At 38.4% G+C, this 22,721-nt stretch overlaps 1 long non-coding RNA gene across 1 annotated transcript; it reads right to left on the bottom strand.

The window, feature by feature from the left end:
- Positions 1-541: 541 nt before the first annotated feature.
- Positions 542-17,834, bottom strand: LOC134173104 (uncharacterized). The gene is made up of 4 exons (XR_009968123.1): positions 17,429-17,834; positions 14,442-14,620; positions 13,406-13,478; positions 542-619 (listed from the first exon to the last, which is right to left on the bottom strand). It is a non-coding gene; the product is annotated as an uncharacterized LOC134173104 (long non-coding RNA).
- Positions 17,835-22,721: the final 4,887 nt, after the last annotated feature.

Below are 22,721 nucleotides of genomic sequence, written 5' to 3'. Positions count from 1 at the left end.
CCACCAACAAGTAGGCTAAGGATGCAAAGGAAGTTCAGAAAGGACACAGACAAGACAGCTGACCCCAACTGACCAAAGGAATATCCCAGACCTTATGATGCCATGTTTTGCAACAAAGCTGGGGAAAGAAAGAGAGAGGGAGGGTCTCAGGAGTGACAGCATTTGCCTTCCCAAATAATCCTTAATGTCTGACGGAGCCCTGCTTTCGTGGAGATGGCTGAACAGCTGCCTACTGATAAGAAGTGGTGAATGAATTCCTTGTTTTGCTTTGCTGCCATATATGTCTTTTACTTTATCTGTTAAACTGTGTTTATGTCAGCCTGGGAGTTTTCTCACTTTCACTCCTGAGATTCTTTCCACTGCAGGGTGGGGGGTGAGCAGCTATATGGGACTGAGTTGCCAGTCCAGAGTTCAACCGCAGCATGTATGCAGATTGCTCACAGACATGACTGAGGACACATGTTCTTTTGTAGTTGCACCTGGATGCTGAACTGTTTTGGCCATCTCAAGTGGAACTTCCATCTGTGGGAAACCAAATACCCGTGTGCCTGGTCTGTGTTTGGTCTTCCTTGAAACACGTAGTCTGGCCATTCTGTCTTCTCAGATGCTTCACAGAAGGCTTTATGTGAAAAACAAAACCAAACCCAAAATCAATAAAAAAGAAGATAACAAGTGTTTGTTTGTTTGTTTTTTAAAGGCAATTTTATACAATCATCTGCCTGGACGTTTGAAGTGTATATGCTTTAAGGAGCAAATACATCAGTGTATCCATTTGGGTAAGGAGATGGGTTATAAAATTAAAAAAGCATTTTAGATATTAAGACTTTCACAACATATAGATCATCAAAAGACTCTTCAAACTTTGTTTTCAAAATGAGTTTAGCTACAACCGAGTCCTGAGTTTTGGGGGGAAAGAGTTGAGAGATTAGTCATGCTTATATGCATCTAATTTGCGTATGTACACTTCTAATTGGTTTTGCAGAGCTCCTGGGTTAGGCAAATGTCTCACATAGTAGGATACTCATTAAATGGTTATTTGACATTGCTTTTGCTGAAGAAAATAAGGAGGGGACAAGCCAAAATTATAAACTTTGTTACAAAATAGCAATGAAAATACTGGGAAACAGCTTTTAAAATGACTGGTGCAATATGTTGATGGTTAGAAGAGAAAGGAAGTAAAAAATATTCTTAACAAAAGTGTTAAATGTTAAAAAATAAATTTCTTTTTACTTGTAGATGCTATTGGACACCAAGAATCCTATTAACTAGTCATTTGCATTTGCATAGTATTTTTTCATCTGTGTATTTCTATTTTGGAAATAGAAGTCCAGGGGCAAGCTTACACGGTAAACCTAGGAGAACCAAACCCTGCTAAATATCAGCAAGATTCAGCATTTATGTTTACCTCTTATTAAATAAGAATTCTTTGTGTAAATACAGTGTTAAACTGCAAGTTTACAAGTATCACCTTTTCACTTACGCCTGCATGTTTAAACCTAAGTCATCTCTGCTGATGTTAGTGTAGTACTTTCCATAATTTGATGCCAACTGGTCATGAAGCAAGGAGTCATCCAAATATATTTATTCATATTCTCTTGACCTACACATCCTGAAGAAACCCCACTGCATTATCAGTTAGAACACTACAGAATCACAGGTCATAGATGATACACTCTTGTTCATTCTTCTTATATGTTCAGTATTCTAAGGCAGATTTATGCTATTCAAACCATCAGATTTAATTGGAATACTCTAATTATATAGTCAGTATCCTGATAACAAACAGCTAAAAGATTCTGACAGCTTTTATTCCTCATTGCTTTAAAGCAACAAATACAAAGCTGTAATTTATCTGTCTGAAATTAAAAATCGAAAAAAAACAAAAGATATAAAGGCAACAGGATGTTTCAGAATACAAGAATAGTTTGGAAAATAGTCTGGAATGTCTATATCTTTCCTTTGGTTCACATTTCTTCTTTGCAACTTGTGGCACTCTTCCTCTGAAGTAACATCAGAGATAGTTATGTACACCAAAGGATGAAATATTCAGTAAAGAACCCCCTTAGTTATATATTCCTTTAATCCCGAGGCTGCAGAATTTCATTTATGTTCCATACATTTAATACTAATCTAATCAAAGATATGTCTCACCTGTCATAAACTTTCCTTTGGTGTTCTCCTGGGGTTCAGAATCTAAAGCATTATCTATTGACAAAATTTCTTTATCAAAAAGTGCAGCTGTTCATGAAATTTTGTATAGAAAAGCATATAAATTTAAAATTAACTACCATTTTTAGGTCTATTACTGGAGTACTAAGACTTCAGCAGGTGCAATAGATATCCTAGGGTAGATTTTACTTGGAGCAATGTACAATACTTCTCTGGTATGGGCACTGCCTGTGTGAACATACCCAATGGCAACAATAGGCGAGAATCTATTTGATTAATACAAAAACAAATTTATCGTACCAGTAAATCCATATTTAATCTTGGTCTTATCTTATATATACAATCAAGGGAACTGGTCAGCCACATTTACAAGTCCGCCTTTTGTTTGTTGCCCTCTTTTGTCATAGAGCCAACTGACTTATCTTAGATACACTGAACATTTACGTGTTATTTCTTCCATCATCTATGTTAGGAAGAAACAGAAAATTATGAATTTATTTTCATAGTTTTCCTCTGGCTCTGAAATGTCTTCATGTGCATTCCAGAGAGTTACTACATTGTTTCCAGACATTAGTACCTGAGGTACTGCACCAGGGCATTAGAAAAACTGACTCAAGAATTGCCTCTATTATTCAGTAGAAGAAATACTTTTCTCTTAGTCTCCTTGACAGAAGTTCCTGGAAGCCAAAACTACCTGAGTTTTTAAAGCTTAGTTTCAATTTATGAGATATCTAGATAATTGTAGTCATGATTAATGATTCTCAGATGATGTAATCTGTATATTCAAAATGTTGGCTATACTTACAAAGAAAAACATAGTAACAGAAGATCAATTACTAGTATTATTTGACAGCTGCTTTTGAAAAAGAAGGGAGGCAGCCCCACCTAAAATTCATGCCTGACTATCTTATGTGAAGTATGCATACTATCAGACACAGATTATTTAACTAATTTTAATTGTTCTATTAACTGTATGAGGATTTTTATTAAATTTCATGTAGTTTTGCTATAGTAAAGATTCAACATTCATACCTTATAGAATTTAATTAATAAAAGTTGAATTTAAATGTAAAAAATCTGTAAAGCTAAATGAAGATAGCTCTAAAAAATACCATGTTCTCATGTTGAAACATAAGATAGCCTATAACCATTCATATTACGACATTGTGTAACATCTGAAGTCAAGTCAAGACTTTATCATTATAAGAACACGCATGCATTATAAAAAAAGATGTAAAATTTTTTTCTATCCTGAATTCATACATCCACAATTTTATAAATGTATTCCTAAATTAAGAAGTCTCATATTCCTGATTTCTGTGAAAATCATTACTCTGGGCCTGCCTGTCAGTGTCCTAAAAGATTGACCTATGACTATAAATTTTGTCCTGAGTTCTTTTGGGGAATCACTTTATGTAGTTAGCTTCACAAAGCAGGATTTATCAAAGATATTGATCTAGTAAAGTTCCTATACTCAGGAAAGAAAAGATTCATCTCATCTTCAAAAATCAGTCTAAAGCTAATTGTCTGGGCTCCCCTAAAATCAACAGACAGATGCAGGCTACGTCTCTATCATCTATCTGTAGAGCACTTCCACTTTCTGGGGCTAGATACACATGAGGGCACAGTTGTATCTCATCTCAAATCATGATCTCACTGTTCACCTCTTTAACACTCTGACATCCCAGCAAGTGAATCAGGTCGTGTACCTGGGTTGGGGCAATCACGGGCAGAGCTACAGGCTGGCGGAGAAGAGATTCAGAGCAGCCCTGCGGAGGAGAGATTCAGAGCAGCCCTGTGGAGAAGGACTTGGGGGTGTTGGCTGTTGAGCAACTTAATGTGAGCAGGTTTCAGTGTTTGCTTGCAGCCCGGAAAGCCAACCATATACTGTATAAGCCAACTGTATAATCACTGAGTTTGCCCTTCTCTTGCCATTCACCGTCAGGATAGTTTAGAGGATTAGACTAAGCTAGAAACCTAGCTTCAAGCTGGCTGAAGCTAAGTAATCATTTAACAAACTACAGAAGTATGGACTGTAAGGACCTGAAACACCCATCTGATCATTTCTTTAAAAAGTGAATGATAAGTATTTGAGTAGAATCAACCACCTCAAATATCCATTAGGGCTTATTTTTTGTATTATGCTTTAAAATACCCAGTGAACAAGATACCATTATCTTCCTTAAGAGCCATTTTTGTGCACAAAATCTTATTGTTTCAAAAGTTCTAAATTCTATTTTAAAACTTCTTCACTAAAACTTATGCCAATTTATCCTTGTTCCAGTGCCATATGGAATCTATAGGGAAAAAATGTTATTTTTTTTTTCTCCACAAAACTTTCCCTTTATATAAATTTCACATTTACCACACCATTCTTGTGGCTCTTTACTGGGCTCTCTTCAATTTTTTTATCCTTAAATTATCTTGCCTAAAGCTGGAAAGAGTTCTCTGGCTGAGGTCCTTATTAATGTTGAATTGATTGGAGAAGTTTACTTCATTTATCTCATTTAAAATTATATTTCTTAAAGTGTAGAGAAGAAAAGGATTTAATAGATATCACAACAGAGCATACAGCATGGTAATAGCCTGTGTACTAGGTGAACTCAGATGGATTTCATCTGAGAGGAAATGAGGTGGTATTTTAAATTTGCCTAAGCACAGGTGTCTAGTGTCCTATCTGTTGTTTAGGAGTACCTTTGGATACCTCCACAAGACCTTTGGTTCTTTGCCTACAGACAAACCTTCTGTGTAAGTACCATGTTATATTTGCAAACCCCACAGGAAGAGAGGTCATTGTATCTTGAATACCTACATATGGCACTAGAACTGAGGTCAGGCTGTATTTGTAGTGTCCATTTGCAGAAGTAGAACATAGGGTGAGATGGATCAGTTTCTGGGCTTAATCACCTAGCTCACCTGGGGCTTAATAAGGGCTTAATCACTTAAGTCTGATGCAGACCCCTATATTGTAGACCTTGAAAATTTAAGTAAGAAGTTATTCCCCTTAAGAAAATTCTTCCTTAGTAATTAAGCAGACAGCTACTGCTTAGAGCAGCTCTTTACTTGTATTAGTGATTTGATTTTTTTTTTTTTTTTTTTTAAGAACAGGTTAAATGAACTCCAGAGTACAATACTCCCTTGAAACTTTTTTTTTTTTTTTCCCAGTTCAATTGTATACAGTTATATGTTGTTTGGCAGATTTCTGAGCTATGAAAAAATATGACATTATCCCAGGTAGACACACAATTTTATTAAATATTTTTTTCATTCTCTATACTTTAAATATTAAACTTTCTTTTGCCCTTCGATAATGCATTTATATTTTATTTTGCGCTGGGGCAAAAACAACAGAGAGCAAACCACCCAGGTAAGAGAGGGATTTCATCTAGCAACATGGACAAGTTAGAAATATTTTACATTCTCAATGGATAATTTTCTAAAAGTTCTTCCAAATTTTACTGTACATCATATAATTATTTTCAATTTTTCACTTCTGCAATCAGCTTGTTCTGCAAATGTCAGTAAGAAACATGCGATTTTAGTAATCCCAAAGTTTTGTTTATCTGGATATTACCAAATTATTATGCTTTTATATAGAATTCTCAATGTTTTTCTTGTCTGCTTTTTACCTTTTGAAAATCTGAAAGCTTTTCATAATGGGTACACTGTGTATAAAATCAAGTCTGTGTCTATCAAAGCAAAAAACAATTACCATGAAATGTAATAATTAAAGGATAGTACAAACATATCTAACAAAAAACCCAGGTGCAAATGAGACTGTGAAATTCTGCTGCTTCTGAAAAATAGATGTGCAGACTAGAGAGTTATTTATTGCCCAAAGATTTGGCAAATGCAGAGTCAATTATTTTAAAGATGTTGATGTTTCCATGGTCTGAATGGAGATACATAATTCTGCTGGGTCCTACAGATTGATGGGGAGAATATTACCTTCACTTAGATACCAGATATGCGTCTAGCACCTGCCTCAGCTCAGGGTACAGGTGGTGAGCACAGGGCAAGCCACTGCGTTACAGTCTCTGCTGGAAGATGGGAGTAGCCATTTCTTATCACCTCTGCAAAGTTCTTGGGCATAAATTATTCCACCTCAGACAGGAAAATTATGTTAAGGAGTACTCAGACTGCATGATCCTTGGATACTGAAGAGATAAGAACTATATGGATTCTGTAGGCATAGTTATAAAAAATAACTTAATTCTGGTCACCACTTTAAAGGTGTTTTCACAGCCGGGGAAGACATTTATGCCTCTTTTTCAGAGAATGAGAGTAAATCAGTTATTCCCAATTAAATACTGAGACTGAAACTACTCAATTAAATCAAATGAAATTTTGAAAGCTTGGTATGTGACATCTGCAGCAAGGACTAGGTTAATATAGGGGGCTAAAACTGTTAGGCTGTGCAATAAACCCAACCTGACTACCAACAAAGGAGCTCAAAAAAACAACAGGAGGAGGACCCCAATTAATACTTTGCTGGACTACTCCAAGGTGCCTCACTAGGGGCATTCGGCTCATCAAAATACTTACTGTGGAAATAAAGTAAGGACTCCTGAGGAGCAAATAGGTCCCTCCCAGGGCTGTCCCAGCAGAACGTCAACCCTGTTGTCCAGGCATGGAATCCACCACAAAAAGATATCAGGAACGGCTCTCCAGATAACCAAACTAGGGTCTTGCTGCCTGGAGGTGTGGAACACAGTATGAGATGCAGGGGAAAAGCAGTTCAGCTTTTACTATGGGAGGAGGCAGGGATGGAGGGTGGGGAGCAGGGGGCCACAAGAGAGGTGATTTGGAGAGAACAGTGTGGAAAAAAGAGGGTTAGGCATTAAAAATGGCTGTTTACATGTAGATAGCTAGCTAGTCTGTGTGCTTGTCTGGTTATGACATGTGCTTGACAAGTGCAGTTTACCCTATCTTCTTCAAATTTCTAACTCATTCCTAAGTGAGGGCTCTCTACTCACTGTGTGTGTATGTGGATGCATATGTGCGTGTTCATGGGACGTGAGTGCAGCAACAAGAGTCAGACGAAGTCACAGATGCCCTGTGATGCAGCAACTGGACTGAATGCAGGTGAGCAAGAGAGTGTGGGATCACTAGTGATGAAGAAGACAAAGTGACTAGGAGAAAGGAGGTGGATGGGTCTCCAAGGGCTAGTAGTGTGTCTAGGGATGAGAGCATGGGGAGCTGCTGGGACCAGGGAAGTCCTCACCAACTGTGTGTAGTTAGCACTCTGGACTTTGAATCCACCAATCTGAGTTCTATAGGCTGCCCAGGAGGATTGTGGACTCTCCCTCTCTGGAGACATTCAAAACCCACCGGGACATGTTCCTGTGTAACCTCCTCTAGATGAGCAATTGGACTAGATGATCTCCAGACATCCCTTCCAGCTCTAAAGATTCTGTGATTCTGTGTGTCTGTATGACAGTCTGTACCAGCAACAGGAGTGGTGGACTGCAGCCCTGGGGGCTTGAATGTTAGGTGCCAGCAACTTGTGAGACTGGGATTCAGGGACAGCTACTGGACAGTGTCTGAGCCCAGCTGCTGGAGGGATGCACACTGTGTGTATGTATGTATATAGTCTCACTAGGGAACCTCTATCCTGCTCAGCCAGAGAGGAGACCAGGTTAAGGCCATTGGTGCTGTCTATGTTTGTAAAGGTGTTGTGTGTGTGTCTTATCTGTGATCTGTATGGCTGGCTATGTATATGGATATACATGGTGTATATATGTGCCTGCTGAGAGCACATCTACTACCTCACTACCAGTCAGACCTGGGGGCACGAAGGAGTGTCCACCTCGCCTCTCCTAGGTTGTTGGGTGTATTTTCCTCTAACAGAAACTACCCTTCACAGCATGAAATGTCTGCCATTACTGAAAATACATATTACAGTCCGTGCTGGTCTCTATGGCGTCTTTAAAAGAGAAAGTAAATTTACACACAAGGAAAATTCAGAATAGGAAATACACTATAAAAATAAGGCAAAGAAATAAAAACAGAGGTAAAGAACGAGAGTTTGGAAGCAGAGTCTTTGACGCCCTTTCCCTCAACCCCGGCTGGTATGTTCCTATTTTCTACCTAGGATTTCATTCTTGCATTTACATTTGTCAGAAATGACAGTTCATATGGTATGTCAGGTCTCAATAATCCCCTTTGTTGTGGTATCACTTGTAGCTTACACAGAATTGTTTCATGGAGGAACGCTACAACAGAAATACTCCACACAATTCTGTGAAATAAAGCTGCCAAACAGCATTTAGCTTTCCATTACTAAGTTACTGAAGAAATTCCAAACAGGGAGTGAGGCAAACAGCAATTACAGTTCTAAAGAAAGACACAATGAAGTTTTTCAAAACTGCAAAGGACTTGTCTGTACTAGGAAAAAGAGTAATTTGATATTAATATTGATATTCAATCCCCCCTCCCCCCCCCCCCAGCCCCTACAACCTACTGTCTAAATCATAATCTATAAGTTTAACTTCACTATTTTTTTGGTCAGAATGAAGAAAGTTTTATTTTGGCGAGTGTCATAGTTTAAACCCAGCCATGCAACTCGTTCACTCACCTCCCTTCTTCCCCCCCCCCCCCCCGCCCTCCCTCCCCCTGCTCCTGGAGGGATGGGGAGGAGAATCAAAAGAATGCAACTCCCACGAGTTGAGATAAGAACAGTTTAGTAACTAAGGTATAACACAAATCACTACTGCTACCACCAATGATAACAATGATAAAGGAAATAAGAAGGGAAAAGAATACAACACCTCAGCACCCGCCAAACAATAACTCACCCCCCCCCAGCCTGACCAACCACCAACTGATAACTAGTCCAACCCTGCAGTCCTAGCCCTTCCGGGTAACTCTCAGTTACATCCTGGGCACAACGTGCTGTGGTATGGAATACCTCTTTGGCTAGTTTGGGTCAGGTGTCCTGTCTCTGCTTCCTCCTGGCTTCCCCTCCTCCCTAGCAGAGCGTGAGGCTCAGAAAGTCCTTGGCCAGGTGAAACATTTGAGCAGTAACTCAAAACATCGGTGCTATCAGCACCATTCCCAAGCCAAAAGTCAAAAACACAGTGCTGAACCATCTACTAAGAAGTAGAAAAAATGACTGCTACTGCTAAACCCAGGACAGTGAACAAAAGTCCCAGAAAGAAAACTTGGACACTAGAATTTGATTTTATTTTTGCCTTATTTGTTCTCTTCTTTGTCATGCTCTGGGTCATTGCAAAGCACTCTTTTGAGAGTAATGCTTGAACCACTCATAGGACATCTCATAGCATGCAACATATATTCACAAATGTTAAAATGTTACAGCAGTGTTCAGAGACAGAAAGATGTACCATGGCCTTCACTATTTTTTTAAACAATTTGAACTGAAAATTCACAAAACTAGTAATTACATGTTGTGTTCGTAGGAGCAGCGCACAGGTACTTGAGAGAGGCGGGGCATAGAGCTATGTCATGTAGGCACAGAGAGCGTGCTCTAAGCTTGCTGTCGGCAACACAGATGCATGCCAGTTCATGCCTCTTAACCTCAGGACCTGTGTATGGTCCCCTGTCCCTCAGTCATCTAGCAGTTACACTGATAGTAGTAATCACTGTCAGGGCACAGATTCTTAGTATTCTATGCACAGACATTGAGCTCAGGAAGCACAGTCCTAGATGGGTATGGATGGTAAACCCATGATAAGCCTCGTGTAGTCAGCTAAATCCTCTTTTACATATTTTTCCTCCTCAATAACAGAGTTAAAAATTTATCTATTTGGGGAGTTATTCACTGAATTCCTACTTTAGGAATTGGCAGGAATGTATTACGAAGGGAAACTGAAGAGTCTGCTGTCACCTGTCTCAGACAATATAGCTTTTTTGTGTAGTGTTAGAATTTATATTCATCTGAATGAAAATAATGAATGAGCTGAAGAGGTCACCCAGCTGCAGGGCTGCTGAAGATTGTTTCAGTTAGAATAAAATTACGAACTCTGTGCCTTTTGGTTTACTTACAAACTTTTTTGAGCACAAGAAGAACAGGAGGTAGTAAAGTCAGTTCCCTGACTGCAGAACTAAGTCTGTTAAAATATGCAGGCTTAGTATGCTGCCTTTCTTTATTGGAACTATAGAAATAACCCTCTTGCTTTCAATAAGAAATAGTACTTACCCAAGTGAATTTACCATGTGAAGAGATGAGATAGTCATGGGAAAAATATTAGCCTGTTTTATAGGTAGAATATCCAGATTTTTTTTTCCTATCTATATAACATGCCTAAGACAGAAATCTCATTTGCTCTAACCTTCAGATTCATCTGTTGTCTCCTGAGACAGAAAGGTATAGGTTTTTTTTCCAGACATTATTGTATCCAATTTTTTTGACTTGGCCCAGAGATGGCAAGAACTGTATGAAGTTCTGTATAGGCCTTTCTACCATTCCACAGTACTTCCAGGAACTCATTCAGAAACAGTACATCTCCTGCATATGTCTCATACACCAGACAGAGCCTCAAAGGTACTGTCTAGCCAAGATAATCTCTCAGCAATTTAGCAGATTGGAAAATATGCATTGGAGTGTATTTAGGATTTTGAAAAATTACACTGCAACCCCAACTAGAACTCTACAAAACGAAGTCCAACATACTACATTCTGGAGAATAATGACTCTGTATCAAATAGAGCTAAGAGTATAATTTATCAACATTAGTCTTGATGGGGCATCCAATGCACTGTGATTGATTTAAATGTTTAGATTTCTAATGTTTTGAACAGGTGGCTAACTTATAACAACAGTTTAAACTTTTATAGCATCTTATCACGCTGAGGCAGCTCACGGTGTTTTACAATGACATTAAAATTAAAATTTAATTTATCCTGCAGAGTTAATAATTCGCTAATGTCAGTTAAAAGTCAATGAAAATAAATCAGTCATAAATGTAGGCTTAAAAAGAAGAAAATAGGGATCTTTTGATGACAAGACAATGACAAGTTCTGCCAAGTAGATGCATGGCAGTGGAAAGAGCAAGCACCCTAAATGACATTTCAGTGAGGGTGTCCTGGGTTCAGCAGTAGCAGTCATGTTTCTCCTTTATGGTAGCTGGTGCAGTGCTGTGTTTTGACTTCCAGACTGAGAACAGTGTTGGTGAAGCCGATGTTTTCGGTTGTTGCTAAGTGATGTTTACCCTGACCAAGGACTTTGTGAGGCTCATGCTCTGCCAGGGAGGAGGGGAAGCCAGGAGGAAGCAGAGACGGGGTGCCTGACTCAGGCTAGCCAAAGAGGTATTCCATACCACAGCACGTCATGCCCGGGGTGGGGGGTAACTGGGAGTTACCCGGAAGGACACAGGCTTCCGGGTGGGACTCGTTTCTTGGCCGGTGGTATCGTATTCTCTTCCCTTGTTATTTTCCCTTATCATTGTTGTCGTTGGTAGTAGCGGTGGTGATTTGTGTTGTACATTGGTTGCTGGACTGTTCTTGTCTCAACCCATGCGAGTTGCACTCTTTCGATCCTCTTCCCTGTTCCTCCGGGAGCGGGGAAGGGGAGAGCCTCGGGGGGGAAGGGGGGGGGGGGGCTATGATTGCTTTCAGCCCAGCACCACTCACTGGGAGTGAGTGAACAAGCTGTTTGGCTAGGGTTTAAACCATGACAGGGGATTAAAATTTTGAAAGATGAGTTTTGATCTTGGTTGCTAGGCCTGCTTATGGATTCATTCACTTTTTGATTTATAAAGCACTGTAAAAGTCCTTGGAGATGGGGTCAAGAGGTAGCCATTCTCTCTTTCAATAGATGACTATTGTCACTTGAATTTGACCCCCAAACTGGGCATCAAAAAGTACTGTGGTCATTTAACTCAGTTTAACCCCAGCTGGCAGCTAAGCCCCACACAACAGCTCACTCACCTCCTCAGTCCTCTGATGGGATGGAGGAGACAGTCAGAAGGGTAAAGTGAGAAAACTCATGGGTTGAGATAAAGACAGGTTAATAGGTAAAGCAAAAGCCATGCACGCAAGCAAAGGCAAGGAATTAATTCACAACTTCTCTGCAGGCAGGTATTCAGCCATCTGTAGCAAAGCAGTGCTCCATCACACATGATGGTTACTTGGGAAGACAAACTCCAAACACCACCCCCTTCCATTGCATTTAGGAGGATGGAGCAAGGAGGGGGATGATCTCTTCTCCCAAGTAGAAAGTGACTGGACAAAAGGTAATGGCCTCAAGCTGCACCAGGGGAGGTTTAGACTGCAAAAATTTCTTCACCAAAAGGGTGTTGGAACAGGGAAGTGGTAGAATCACCATCCCTGAAAGTGTTCAAAAACTGTAGATGAGGTCCTTAGTGACAGTTCAGTGGCAGTCTTGTCAGTCCTGGGGTAATGGTTGGACTTGATGATCTTAAAAGTCTTTTCCAATCTAGTTGATTCTATGATTCTATTCCTCCTTCTTCTGCAGCTTTATATGCTGAGCACGACATGATATGGTATGGGATATTCCTTTGGTCAGTTGGGGTCAGCTGTCCTTGCTGGGTCCCGTTCCAGCTCCTTGTGCACGCCTAGCCATCTTTCTAATGGGATGGTGTGAGGAGCAGAAAAGGCCTTGACTCTGTGTAAGCAGTAGTAGAAACATCCCTGAATTATCAACATTGATTCTTGCACAAATCCAAAATACAGCCCATGCTGGCTATTATGAAGAAAATTAACTCTAACCCAGCTAAAACCAGCACACGCTTTTCTCTCTATCCCAGTGAGTTTTACATTTGTTTCTGCAAAGTAGCATAGTTGCAAAATGAAAAGATACTTCAGCATCTCAAGCCACAGAATTACATGTATTTGAATTTCTTCAGTCTGAATCCCACCTAAACAGTAGAAACACCATCACCTGACCTCTGTGTTTTACAGGAAAGAGGTGCCAATTATTTTGAAAGGAGGGACACAGGTCCATTAGTGCAGGAGAGGTTTCTGAGTTGTAAAACTGTTCTGACACAAGCGCAGGATTTAAGTCTTGACCTTCTCTGTTCTATAAACCTTGCACAGCATGCTGTCTGTTATGAATCCTATCTAATCCTCCTCATGCATTGTATAGAAAGTCAGCATATTTAACTAAATGCTATGGATTATACTTGAGAAATGAGTTTTGTTTCTGGTCTGAGCTATTTATTGGTGATGTTCATCATTGACAGTGAACTACTGAGGGACCTGAGGAAATTATTTTTCTTTAGATCCCCAAGTCTGACATAGCTAAAGAATGTACCTGGTGTGGGATTCAGTGTTGCAAGGTCTCTTTGTAATCTTGCCTTCAAGCCAACTGTCTTTTGATTTTCTACCTGAAAAAAAAAAAAAACAACCAAAAAAAAGAGGTCAATAGACTTTTTCATTCCTTATTGGTGTGATTTTTTACTCTCATCAGAACAACTGTGTAGACCTGCATGAAGCCAATTAATTACCTTTAGGCTTGGTCAAAACTGCAAGGAAAAGGTGAAATTGCAGCAAGTTATCCTACGTTTGGTATCTTAATCCAGCTAACAGCTGTAATGAATGATGACAGTATGGGTTCTCATATGTATATTCCCAGAACATCTGGAGAGCTTGCTTTTAATACTTGTTATCTGTGCTTGCCCAATTAAACCATCGCAGGTGTGCTACAAATCTGTTAAGCCTCATGTATTGCAGGTGAAACTCCTGTGGTTGACTTGCACTTAACAGTCTTCTGTGGCTCTGGCTGTAGCTTCACATAGGTAGTGTTGTAAGGTATGTCCCAGCACCAAATGCTGCAGTTAACTGAGCAGAATAGAAGTAGCCAGAGAAGTGAGGATGTTGTCACCTCATGGAATCACATGTTTAAAGCACCCCATACCCTCCTGCTGGAGGTTACTGCCATACAGACTCCCTCTTCCACATGACCCAGCCCAATAAAGCTTCAAGCAAGTACAGAGAAAGCTGGGAAAGTTTTCATATTTGCACACTCCAAAATTCTTCCTTAATTTATCTCATTGGTGTACATTAGACAAGAAACATCTAATGATTAAACAGGTGATTTTTATTAGTTCATCAAAGCTGCAAATATATGAGAATCTTATGGGGTAGTGCATATATTAATGAGAAAAAATATGCAAATGTATGTGCAGAAGAAACATAGCTCTCTGGCTCTTGTCAAGCTGCCAATATGGACATTAGTCTTGCAAAGTTTGGGTAACCTGTAGGGTTTTTATATGTCATCCTAAGTAGCCAGTTAGTATTATAAAAATTGACTGATAATAAGTGCAATTAGGCCAAGAGAGAGGTCATACCTGTGAAGCATCTAATGACAAGATCTCGACAATAGGAGTTTGATATGCGAGGGAAGTATTAAAGAAGATACAAGAATGCATAATTAAGGGGTGACAGAGGTCAGCAGTTAATACTTGGACATTTGTATTTCTTTCCTCAGGACAGGACAGTAGAATCACAAGAGGATTTAATTTCAAATCTGACACAGAAAGAGGACAAAGATGCTATTAATATCTATTATGCTTTTTTAAATTATTTTAATGTGCATGTTATGCTTCTTATTCAATATTTTGTTATTTATTAGTGAACTGAAAAGACATAGGTATGTTTTTGTGACCAGAGTATATAAGGTATAAATCAGGTTTCCATGTACATGCTAATTACAAGGACAAAATTAGAGTTAACATGTCAAAATCCTTAAGTACTATTTGCAGGTACTTGTATTTTGGAAAAATATATACAGCAGGATAGTTTGGTATAAATTAAAATGCTTATTAAATGTCAGTAGTTCTAATAAGTGACTGATATCTAATTAATGTGTCATATGTGATAATTTTTAAATGTTAATTAATGCCTAAAGACTTAATAAGTGCTGCTTGACCTATTAATTACATTAGACAAAACCTTACAGTAATTGTTTCCTAAATGAGATGCTCAAATAAAGTGTTTAAAGTGTTACCATATGACACTAATATGGTGGCAGGCTGATTTTATATAAGGCCCGTGATTCAGAGACAACCTTTGAACCACTGCTTCACACACTTATGTAGAACAGAATTGCACTATTTCCAGTTTCATTGAAATATTTAATGGCCTCTTCATTCTTTGGAAGTGAGCAATTAATACTATGGGCTAAAGCCTGCTGTAATTTAGACAGGCACTGCAGAAGTGTTTCCTTGTGTTCCTATCAGTGCAGATCTGTCTGCAGTGTACTCCACAAGCTGCCTTAGCTGTGGTTATCTCCTGAGCAGACTCTCAATGTCAATAAGTTCTGGGGTCCATCCTCACCTTAACATGAACTCAGCTTTAAGAAAGATGTGGCCATTAAACAAAGAGATGGAGAGAAACTGTGGTCCAGTGGTTATTCCTTATAAAGGATGGGGGGCTGCTTCACTGATTTCCAGTGTGGCTGGGACAAAGCCATGCTACTCTTTTAAAGATGCTATGTGCTAGTCTTCCTTTACTCTCTCTGTGATAGAAGTGTAGCTTTTTCTTCCCATATCAGTGGTTTGAAATCAAAATCATTAAACACTGTAAGGTGTTCATATGCACTGGTAGCTGGGAGCCAGAAAAGACATCAGAGTTTCTTTATAATTACAGTAGAATACAGTAATTACTGTTTTCAGAGAATTCACTGGAAGTTTATGAGTCTTCTCAGAATTATATTTACAGTATTTAGATATGTGTATATATCTATTTGATTAATAAGTAAGCTGTACCTAAAATATATTTTTTAAATTTAATTAGTAGCTTACAAAAATTTCTTTCTTCATCTGTAAAGAAAAAAATCCCTGTTTTGTCTGGGTTTGGTGTTTTGTTTTGTTTTGTTTTGTTTTATGTTCTAATTGAGAGCAATCTTGTAAGAAAAATTCCCATCTTTTGGAGAACTAGATTTTTCAAGCATTTGTTTGGTCACTTGATACTTTAAATTAAAAAAATATTTTCAGTTAGTTTCTGGAAAATAATTGCATACTTAGCTATTATGTCTGATGTTCAAGATAAATTCCACTAAATTAACAGTGGGTTTTTTTTTTTTACAGCTCCTCTTCTAGCATGTGTATTCTCTGACTGTCATGCCCATGCATGTTTTGATGGAGCTATTTCAATTATCTCTTTATAAAAGTTCTGTTTACTTGCTGTCCTGGGTTCAGCAGTAGCAGTCATGTTTTTTTTTTTTCCTTTGTGGTAGCTGGTGCAGTGCTGTGTTTTGACTTCCAGTCTGAGAACAGTGTTGGTGAAGTCGATGTTTTCAGTTGTTGCTAAGTGATGTTTACCCTGACCAAGGACTTTGTGAGGCTCATGCTCTGCCAGGGAGGAGGGGAAGCCGGGAGGAAGCAGAGACGGGGCGCCTGACCCGGGCTAGCCAGGGAGGTATTCCATACCACAGCACGTCATGCCCGGGGTGAGGGGTAACGGAGTTACCCGGAAGGACACGGGCTTCCGGGTGGAACTCGTTTTCTTGGCCGGTGGTATCGTATTCTCTTCCCTTGTTATTTTCCCTTATCATTGTTGTAGTTGATAGTAGCGGTGGTGATTTGTGTACATTGGTTGCTGGACTGTTCTTGTCCCAACCCGTGGGAGTTGCACTTTTTTGATCCTCCTCCCCGTTCCTCCGGGAGTGGGGGAGAACCCCGGTGGGGGGGGGACACGGACCTCGATTGTTGTCAGCTCGGTACCACTCACTGGGAGTGAGTGAACAAGTTACCTGACTGGGTTTAAACCACGACACTTGCTCAAAAAGCATTTGGTAGGAAAAAATGTTCAGATGAGTTACCAGGACTAGTTTATCTTCCTCAACCTTTAAGCTCAAATATGAGCAGTTATAGAGTTGTTGTAGATTGTTTTTCATTCAAATGTCCCCTTATTTGCCACCAGTTGCCTACAATTTCAGGAGAGGAGAGGGAGAGGAGAGGAGAGGAGAGGAGAGGAGAGGAGAGGAGAGGAGAGGAGAGGAAGAAAAAAGAAAAGAAAAAAAAGGAAAAGAAAAGAAAGAAAAAAAAGAAAAGAGAAAAGAAAAGAAAAGAAAAGAGAAGAAAAGAGAAAAGGAAAAGAAAAGAAAAAAGGAGAAAAGAAGAAAAGAAAAAAGAGAAAAGAGAAAAGAAAAAAAAAAGAAAAAAGAAAAGAAAAGAGAAAAAAAAAAGAAAGAGAAAAGGAAGAAAGGGAAATTTTGTGTGCTGTAAACCATTATACAATCAGCTTTTTAGACACAACAATTAAATTAATTCCTGCCAGGGATGTACATAATGATCAGCATTTCTGCATTTATAGTGAACAGTAGGTTTCTCACCTTGATCTGTATCCTTGTGTCATTCTGAGGGAAATATGGAGGTGTCAGTGACTTCGATGGTGAAGTGCTACCATCAAGGATCTTAAGTAGGACTGTCAGCAGCTGCAACAGTTACTAATGGAAGAAAACAACACCTCAGATCACAAAAGAAAAAAAAAAGAAAAAATATAAATCAAAACCCTGCGCATATAAGGTAAGAATTATTTTCATTTTGAGGTTCCTAATGTGCCTGTGCATTGCACAGTTTTAAAAAAGCAACTCCATTTAAATTCCTTGGTTTATTTTTGAATAGATTTGATCTAAATTTGGTGATAATTAGAACCCCAAACAAGTATTCTTAATGGTGATATGGTTTTAAAAAGGATTTTCTTAAACTCCATGCTTAGTGAATGGATAGACTCCTCCATCAGGTAGAAGAAAATAGAAAACTCCTATGGTCTGTGAGAGGAAAAGAAAGATCAAGAAGAGTGTTTCTCCCATAGCTATCTGGGAAACAGATTAAAGAAGTAATCAAGCTTGTGTTTCTGCACCATATAGTTCAGTGCAGCTTCAAACTGCCACAAAAGTTGGATGCAGAGAGTCAATGTGACCTCTCTGCAAGGAAAACATGCCCTTGGAGGTCTTCATACCACTGTGTGTAGATGCACGGGTTAACCCATTCACACTGGGTTCCAGGCGCAGCAATCACACCAGCTAGGATATGAGTAGTATTCATAGGAGACTACATATGCACATTGTGGCCAGTATAACAGGCTGATGTGTGTCTTGAAAGAAGAGAAGGAAATACTGTGGGATATGTGGATATTAAAATGTTCAAAGAGATTTTAAAATGCAAATGGAAGTAGCAGTAACATAGCGGGCAAAGGGTAATCTTTTCCCTTTCCCTTCCTTATTGTTTGTGGTGTACATGGACAGGGATACCCTCTTCCCTTGAAAACCCAAAAGCATGTTTAGCAGGTGTGCCTCTGATTCAAGTTTGGGCCCATAAGTGTATTTTAAGAAGTGAACTAGTTTAATTTAAATGCTAATGTGCAACTTAAAATAACATGCATTTTGGTTCTTAACTGATGCAAATAATAATTATTGGTCTGTTTTTTGTTGGTCTTAGTGGGATGTTAAGGCTGGAATAGACTTTCAGATTCAACATGTTGATAAGATCACTGTTCAGTGATTTTGCTGATGATTGTTTTGTTGTTCATAATTTTATCAAGTGTGCTACGTAATAAAGCTGGTCTGCAAGCTTTGTGTGCCTAGTGGATACATGTGCAGTTGTCTGAAAATATCTCAAATTATACTCAGTTTATGACCTATGAATAGTGGAAGGGCAAAGATAGTAATTCTGATAGTTCCCACTTCAACTGTGCAGCCTATCTAACAGCTACTCTAGGTGCATCAACTTAAAGATGAGTTGGTTGGTAAGGTCAGCAGATCTGGGATAACTTCAGCTATTAGCATCAGGCAAATAAGACCGTAATATCAACTGTTGGCAGACAAGAGGAAAACATAATCCTTAGGAAGTGATAATGAAAAAGTATCTCCAGGCAGTCACAGCCTGATCATGTCCTTTTGGGGGAAAATAAAACAACTTGAGGGGCAAATATTATTTTCCAAATTGTAGAAATTAAGAAATCTGAAGCAGAACTGATTAGAAGCTAGTGGAGTAACTATATATATGTTGTGGTTTAAGCTCAGCTTAAATCACGCAGTCGCTCTCTCACTCACCCCCTTTCCTTCTCCCGCACCCAGAGTGATGGGGAGGAGAACTGAAAGAATGTAACTCCCATGAGTTAAGATAAGAACAGTCCAGTAACTAAGGTATAACACAAACCACTACTGCTACCACCAATAATAATAATGATGAGGGAAATAACAAGGGAAGAAAATACAACACCTCACCACCTGCCAACCAATAATACCCAACCCAAGCGGTGAAGTAGCCCTTACGGGTAACTCTCAGTTTACCTCCTGGGCATGACGTGCTGTGGTATGGAATACCTTTTTGGATAGTTTGGGTTAGTTGTCCTGTCTCTGCTTTCTCCCAGCTTCCCCTCCTCCCTGGCAGAGCATGAGGCTCACAAAGTTCTTGATCAGACTAAACATTTGAGCAACAACTAAAAACATTTTTATTATCAGCACTGTTCCCAGGCTGAAAGGCAAAAACACAGCACTGCATCAGCTACTAAGAAGGAGAAAAAAATGAGTGCTACTGCTGAACCCATGACAATATATTAAGATGTATAACAGGGTAAAAGCCTCCAGCAGCAAACTGGATAAGGAGAAGGCAGTCATCATACTGACTGCCAGGTTTCTTTAATTATAGTGGTTGGTCTAGCACATTTAACTGTTAACTATGTAACAGTGACTAGGCTAAGTAAAAATGTTTTGGTATGGGTTTGTGATTTTTTTATATTTTGAATTCATATGCATCTTTTCTGCTTTTTTTTGATTGAGTTTAAACCTTGAGTTTGAAACCTGCTTCTCCATGCAAGCACCAGGGATGTGGTATAGAAATATATATATTTTCAGAGAATTATCTCTGAAAATTTCAGAGGTATATTCACTAAACACAGAGATATTTTCATTAATCTGCTGAAGTAATGGACCTAGTATGATGAGCACACATAGAAACAAAGAAGTGGCTATCTTTGCATAAAAGGTGGCCAAACTGTAGCTGGATATTTGTATTTTCTATGATATAGAAGATGACAAATAATGTATTCAAGAAAGATCCGAATGAATCCAAGTAAAACACATTAACATGGTAAACTTCCTTCACCGATTTACGGACCTAGTAGAAGTAAAATATAGAGTTATGGAAACGAGCTTGCTCCTTGGAGTTCTAAATGAGGTTAAAATGTACAACATAAAATGAAGTATTTTATTCCTGAAATATTTTACAGTATTATTTTGCAATCCTAAAGGATTCAGATGTATTTTGGTTGCCAAAATTACCAAAGAGATTAGGAAACATTAGCTCCTGTTTTGGGATCTTAAAAATATTACTGAATTTTGGAAACATCCTGTTACTAAGAGTTACCATTTTTCCCTCAATAACTGTAACTGAGTACTATTAAAAAGCAAAAGAAATAAAAAAGTACTATAGAGGGAAGAGTAGAGACACCCTAAGTAACAGTAGCTTTTAAACATTAGTTTAAGAAACTAACATTTAACACCAGAGTTAACATGTACGAAAGCATTGATATTATGGGGATGAGACAAAGAGAAGAAATGAGGAGATTAGGACATGCACAGACATTGTAATTAAAATATATATTAAAGTTAAAAACTACATGTAATCATTCTTTGTAGCTCTGTCTTCTCAAGAAATATGTTCTTGACATGGCACGTAACTGGTTCTATCCTACATGGAAATCATATATATAGAAACCTACCAGTATCTAATACAACTTTAGAATGAGAAAACCTGCTTCTCTGCACCTGTTTTGACTTCAAATTCCTGGCCCACCTGCAGTTCACCAGATGTTCTGGTATTTCATTGCTTGCATGTCTCTATCTGTATTTTATTGTGTTTACCAAAGAAAATGCTTTGGATAAAGTTATTGGAGATGTTTATTTATTTCCCTGCTGAGTGACAAACCAGACTAGAGATTAGCAACAGATTTTCATCATACTCCTTCCTACAAGAAATAATAAAGAAAAACTCCATGTTAATAAGAAAATAAATGAGCCAATGTTGTGTGCAACGTAACATAAAAATTTACCAGTGTCCTGTGGCTTCCCAAAATTTGTGTTTCATTGCCTTTACATAAAGTAAGAAATCAATAAACAAGCAAATAAAAATGATGTACAGAAGCTTGCGATTTGAATATGGGAAAAAAAATTACATTCCTGAAAAAATTCTGGAAAGGTAGAAAAACGCGCAATGAGAAAATGAGAAAAATGCTCTATGTGTGAAAATGGAACAGGAAAAAAAAAAGGAAAAAAGAAAGAAGACTGCTATGCCTTAGGGTACTAGAAAGTGTATGATGAACTAGTTATATGAATATGCCTGTGATTTTCTAAGGAGGTTAGGGTTGCGCTTTTAAAAAACCTTCTGGCTAGTAATTTTAATTTAGATTGCTACCTTAAAGGGAATATTATAAATAATTACAGATCACAGTTAGATCCCAGATAAGTGCTGTACCACTAGGTACAAATATGTTGAATAAAACAGTATTAAGAAGTTTTCAAGGCAGCAAGTTCCAGATTTTCAGTTCCTTGCACTGTAAGTATGTTGGATCACTGTGCCCAACAAAATAGACTGAAACTTTATTACTTGTGTTCATCTCTTGCTAGCTGCTATCCTTCCATGAAACAGTACAGAAAAGTCTCACTTGTATTAATATCCTTCCCTTTTAAATGTCCCTTGGTCTATATTCACTGCATGTTGACAAAGAACTTCCCAAAGAATCCATTCATATTTTTGAGAATTAATTCTTTTTGGTAATTAAAAAACATCCTTACTGCACACACAATTTTTTCAGATAGTTGAGAGCTTTCTAAATGAAACAAGTTATGTCAATGCATTGATGTATATACCATGGGCTACTGTTAGCACTGCCATACTAATCACTTACATCTATTCATCTGTCATGATAGACAAAGTCTAGTAAAAATGTGTAAGATATATGTAGCTCAACACAAGACTTGTATTGCTGAAAATATATTCCTACAGCAACTCTGGCAGCTGAGTTTGTTTGCAAATTTACCTGAAGGCTTCATGTAATGGAATAAATAATCCTGCACCCTATATTCATTATGCATGTATACTGCCATGTCCAGCCCAAGGCAAAAAGCAGAAAATGCTTTGTGCAGATCCTTCAGAAAGCTTTGTGTGCCTATTCAAGAAGTATGTTTTTTTTCGTCTTACTGTCAGTTGTTGTTGTTACCAAGAACTAATAGATTTATTTGCTGGATACCGCGTATTTCATATCTGACAAAGGTACCTGAAGTGTCTGTTGCAAATTTGTTTTGTCATTTGTTTTTGCCAGCATGCTGACAAGAAAAATAATTTCAGATTTATTGCAAAATAGAAATCACTGAAACAATCACCCTAGTCACTATGTGCTGGAAGTGCAAAAGAAAAACAAAGCACTGTCACTGTTGACAATAATCTCAGAATATCTACAGGTGCCTTTCACCAGAAGCTGAAGTTAGTTTTGTTTGTTTGGTTGGTTTTTGTTTTTTTCTCATTCCTCCCAGACAGTCTTAATGGTCCAAACATTCAGGTTAAAAGCTCTGTCACTGAAGGGCAGGAACATGGAAGGCACCCATGCTGGAGCAGTCTGTTCCT

This window comes from Pezoporus occidentalis, unplaced genomic scaffold (genome assembly GCF_034315485.1).
Source record: "Pezoporus occidentalis ecotype Australia unplaced genomic scaffold, CSIRO_AGI_Poc_V1 ctg5, whole genome shotgun sequence".
NCBI classification, from domain to species: domain Eukaryota; kingdom Metazoa; phylum Chordata; class Aves; order Psittaciformes; family Psittacidae; genus Pezoporus; species Pezoporus occidentalis.
This window is presented reverse-complemented; position numbering and strand designations above follow the sequence as displayed.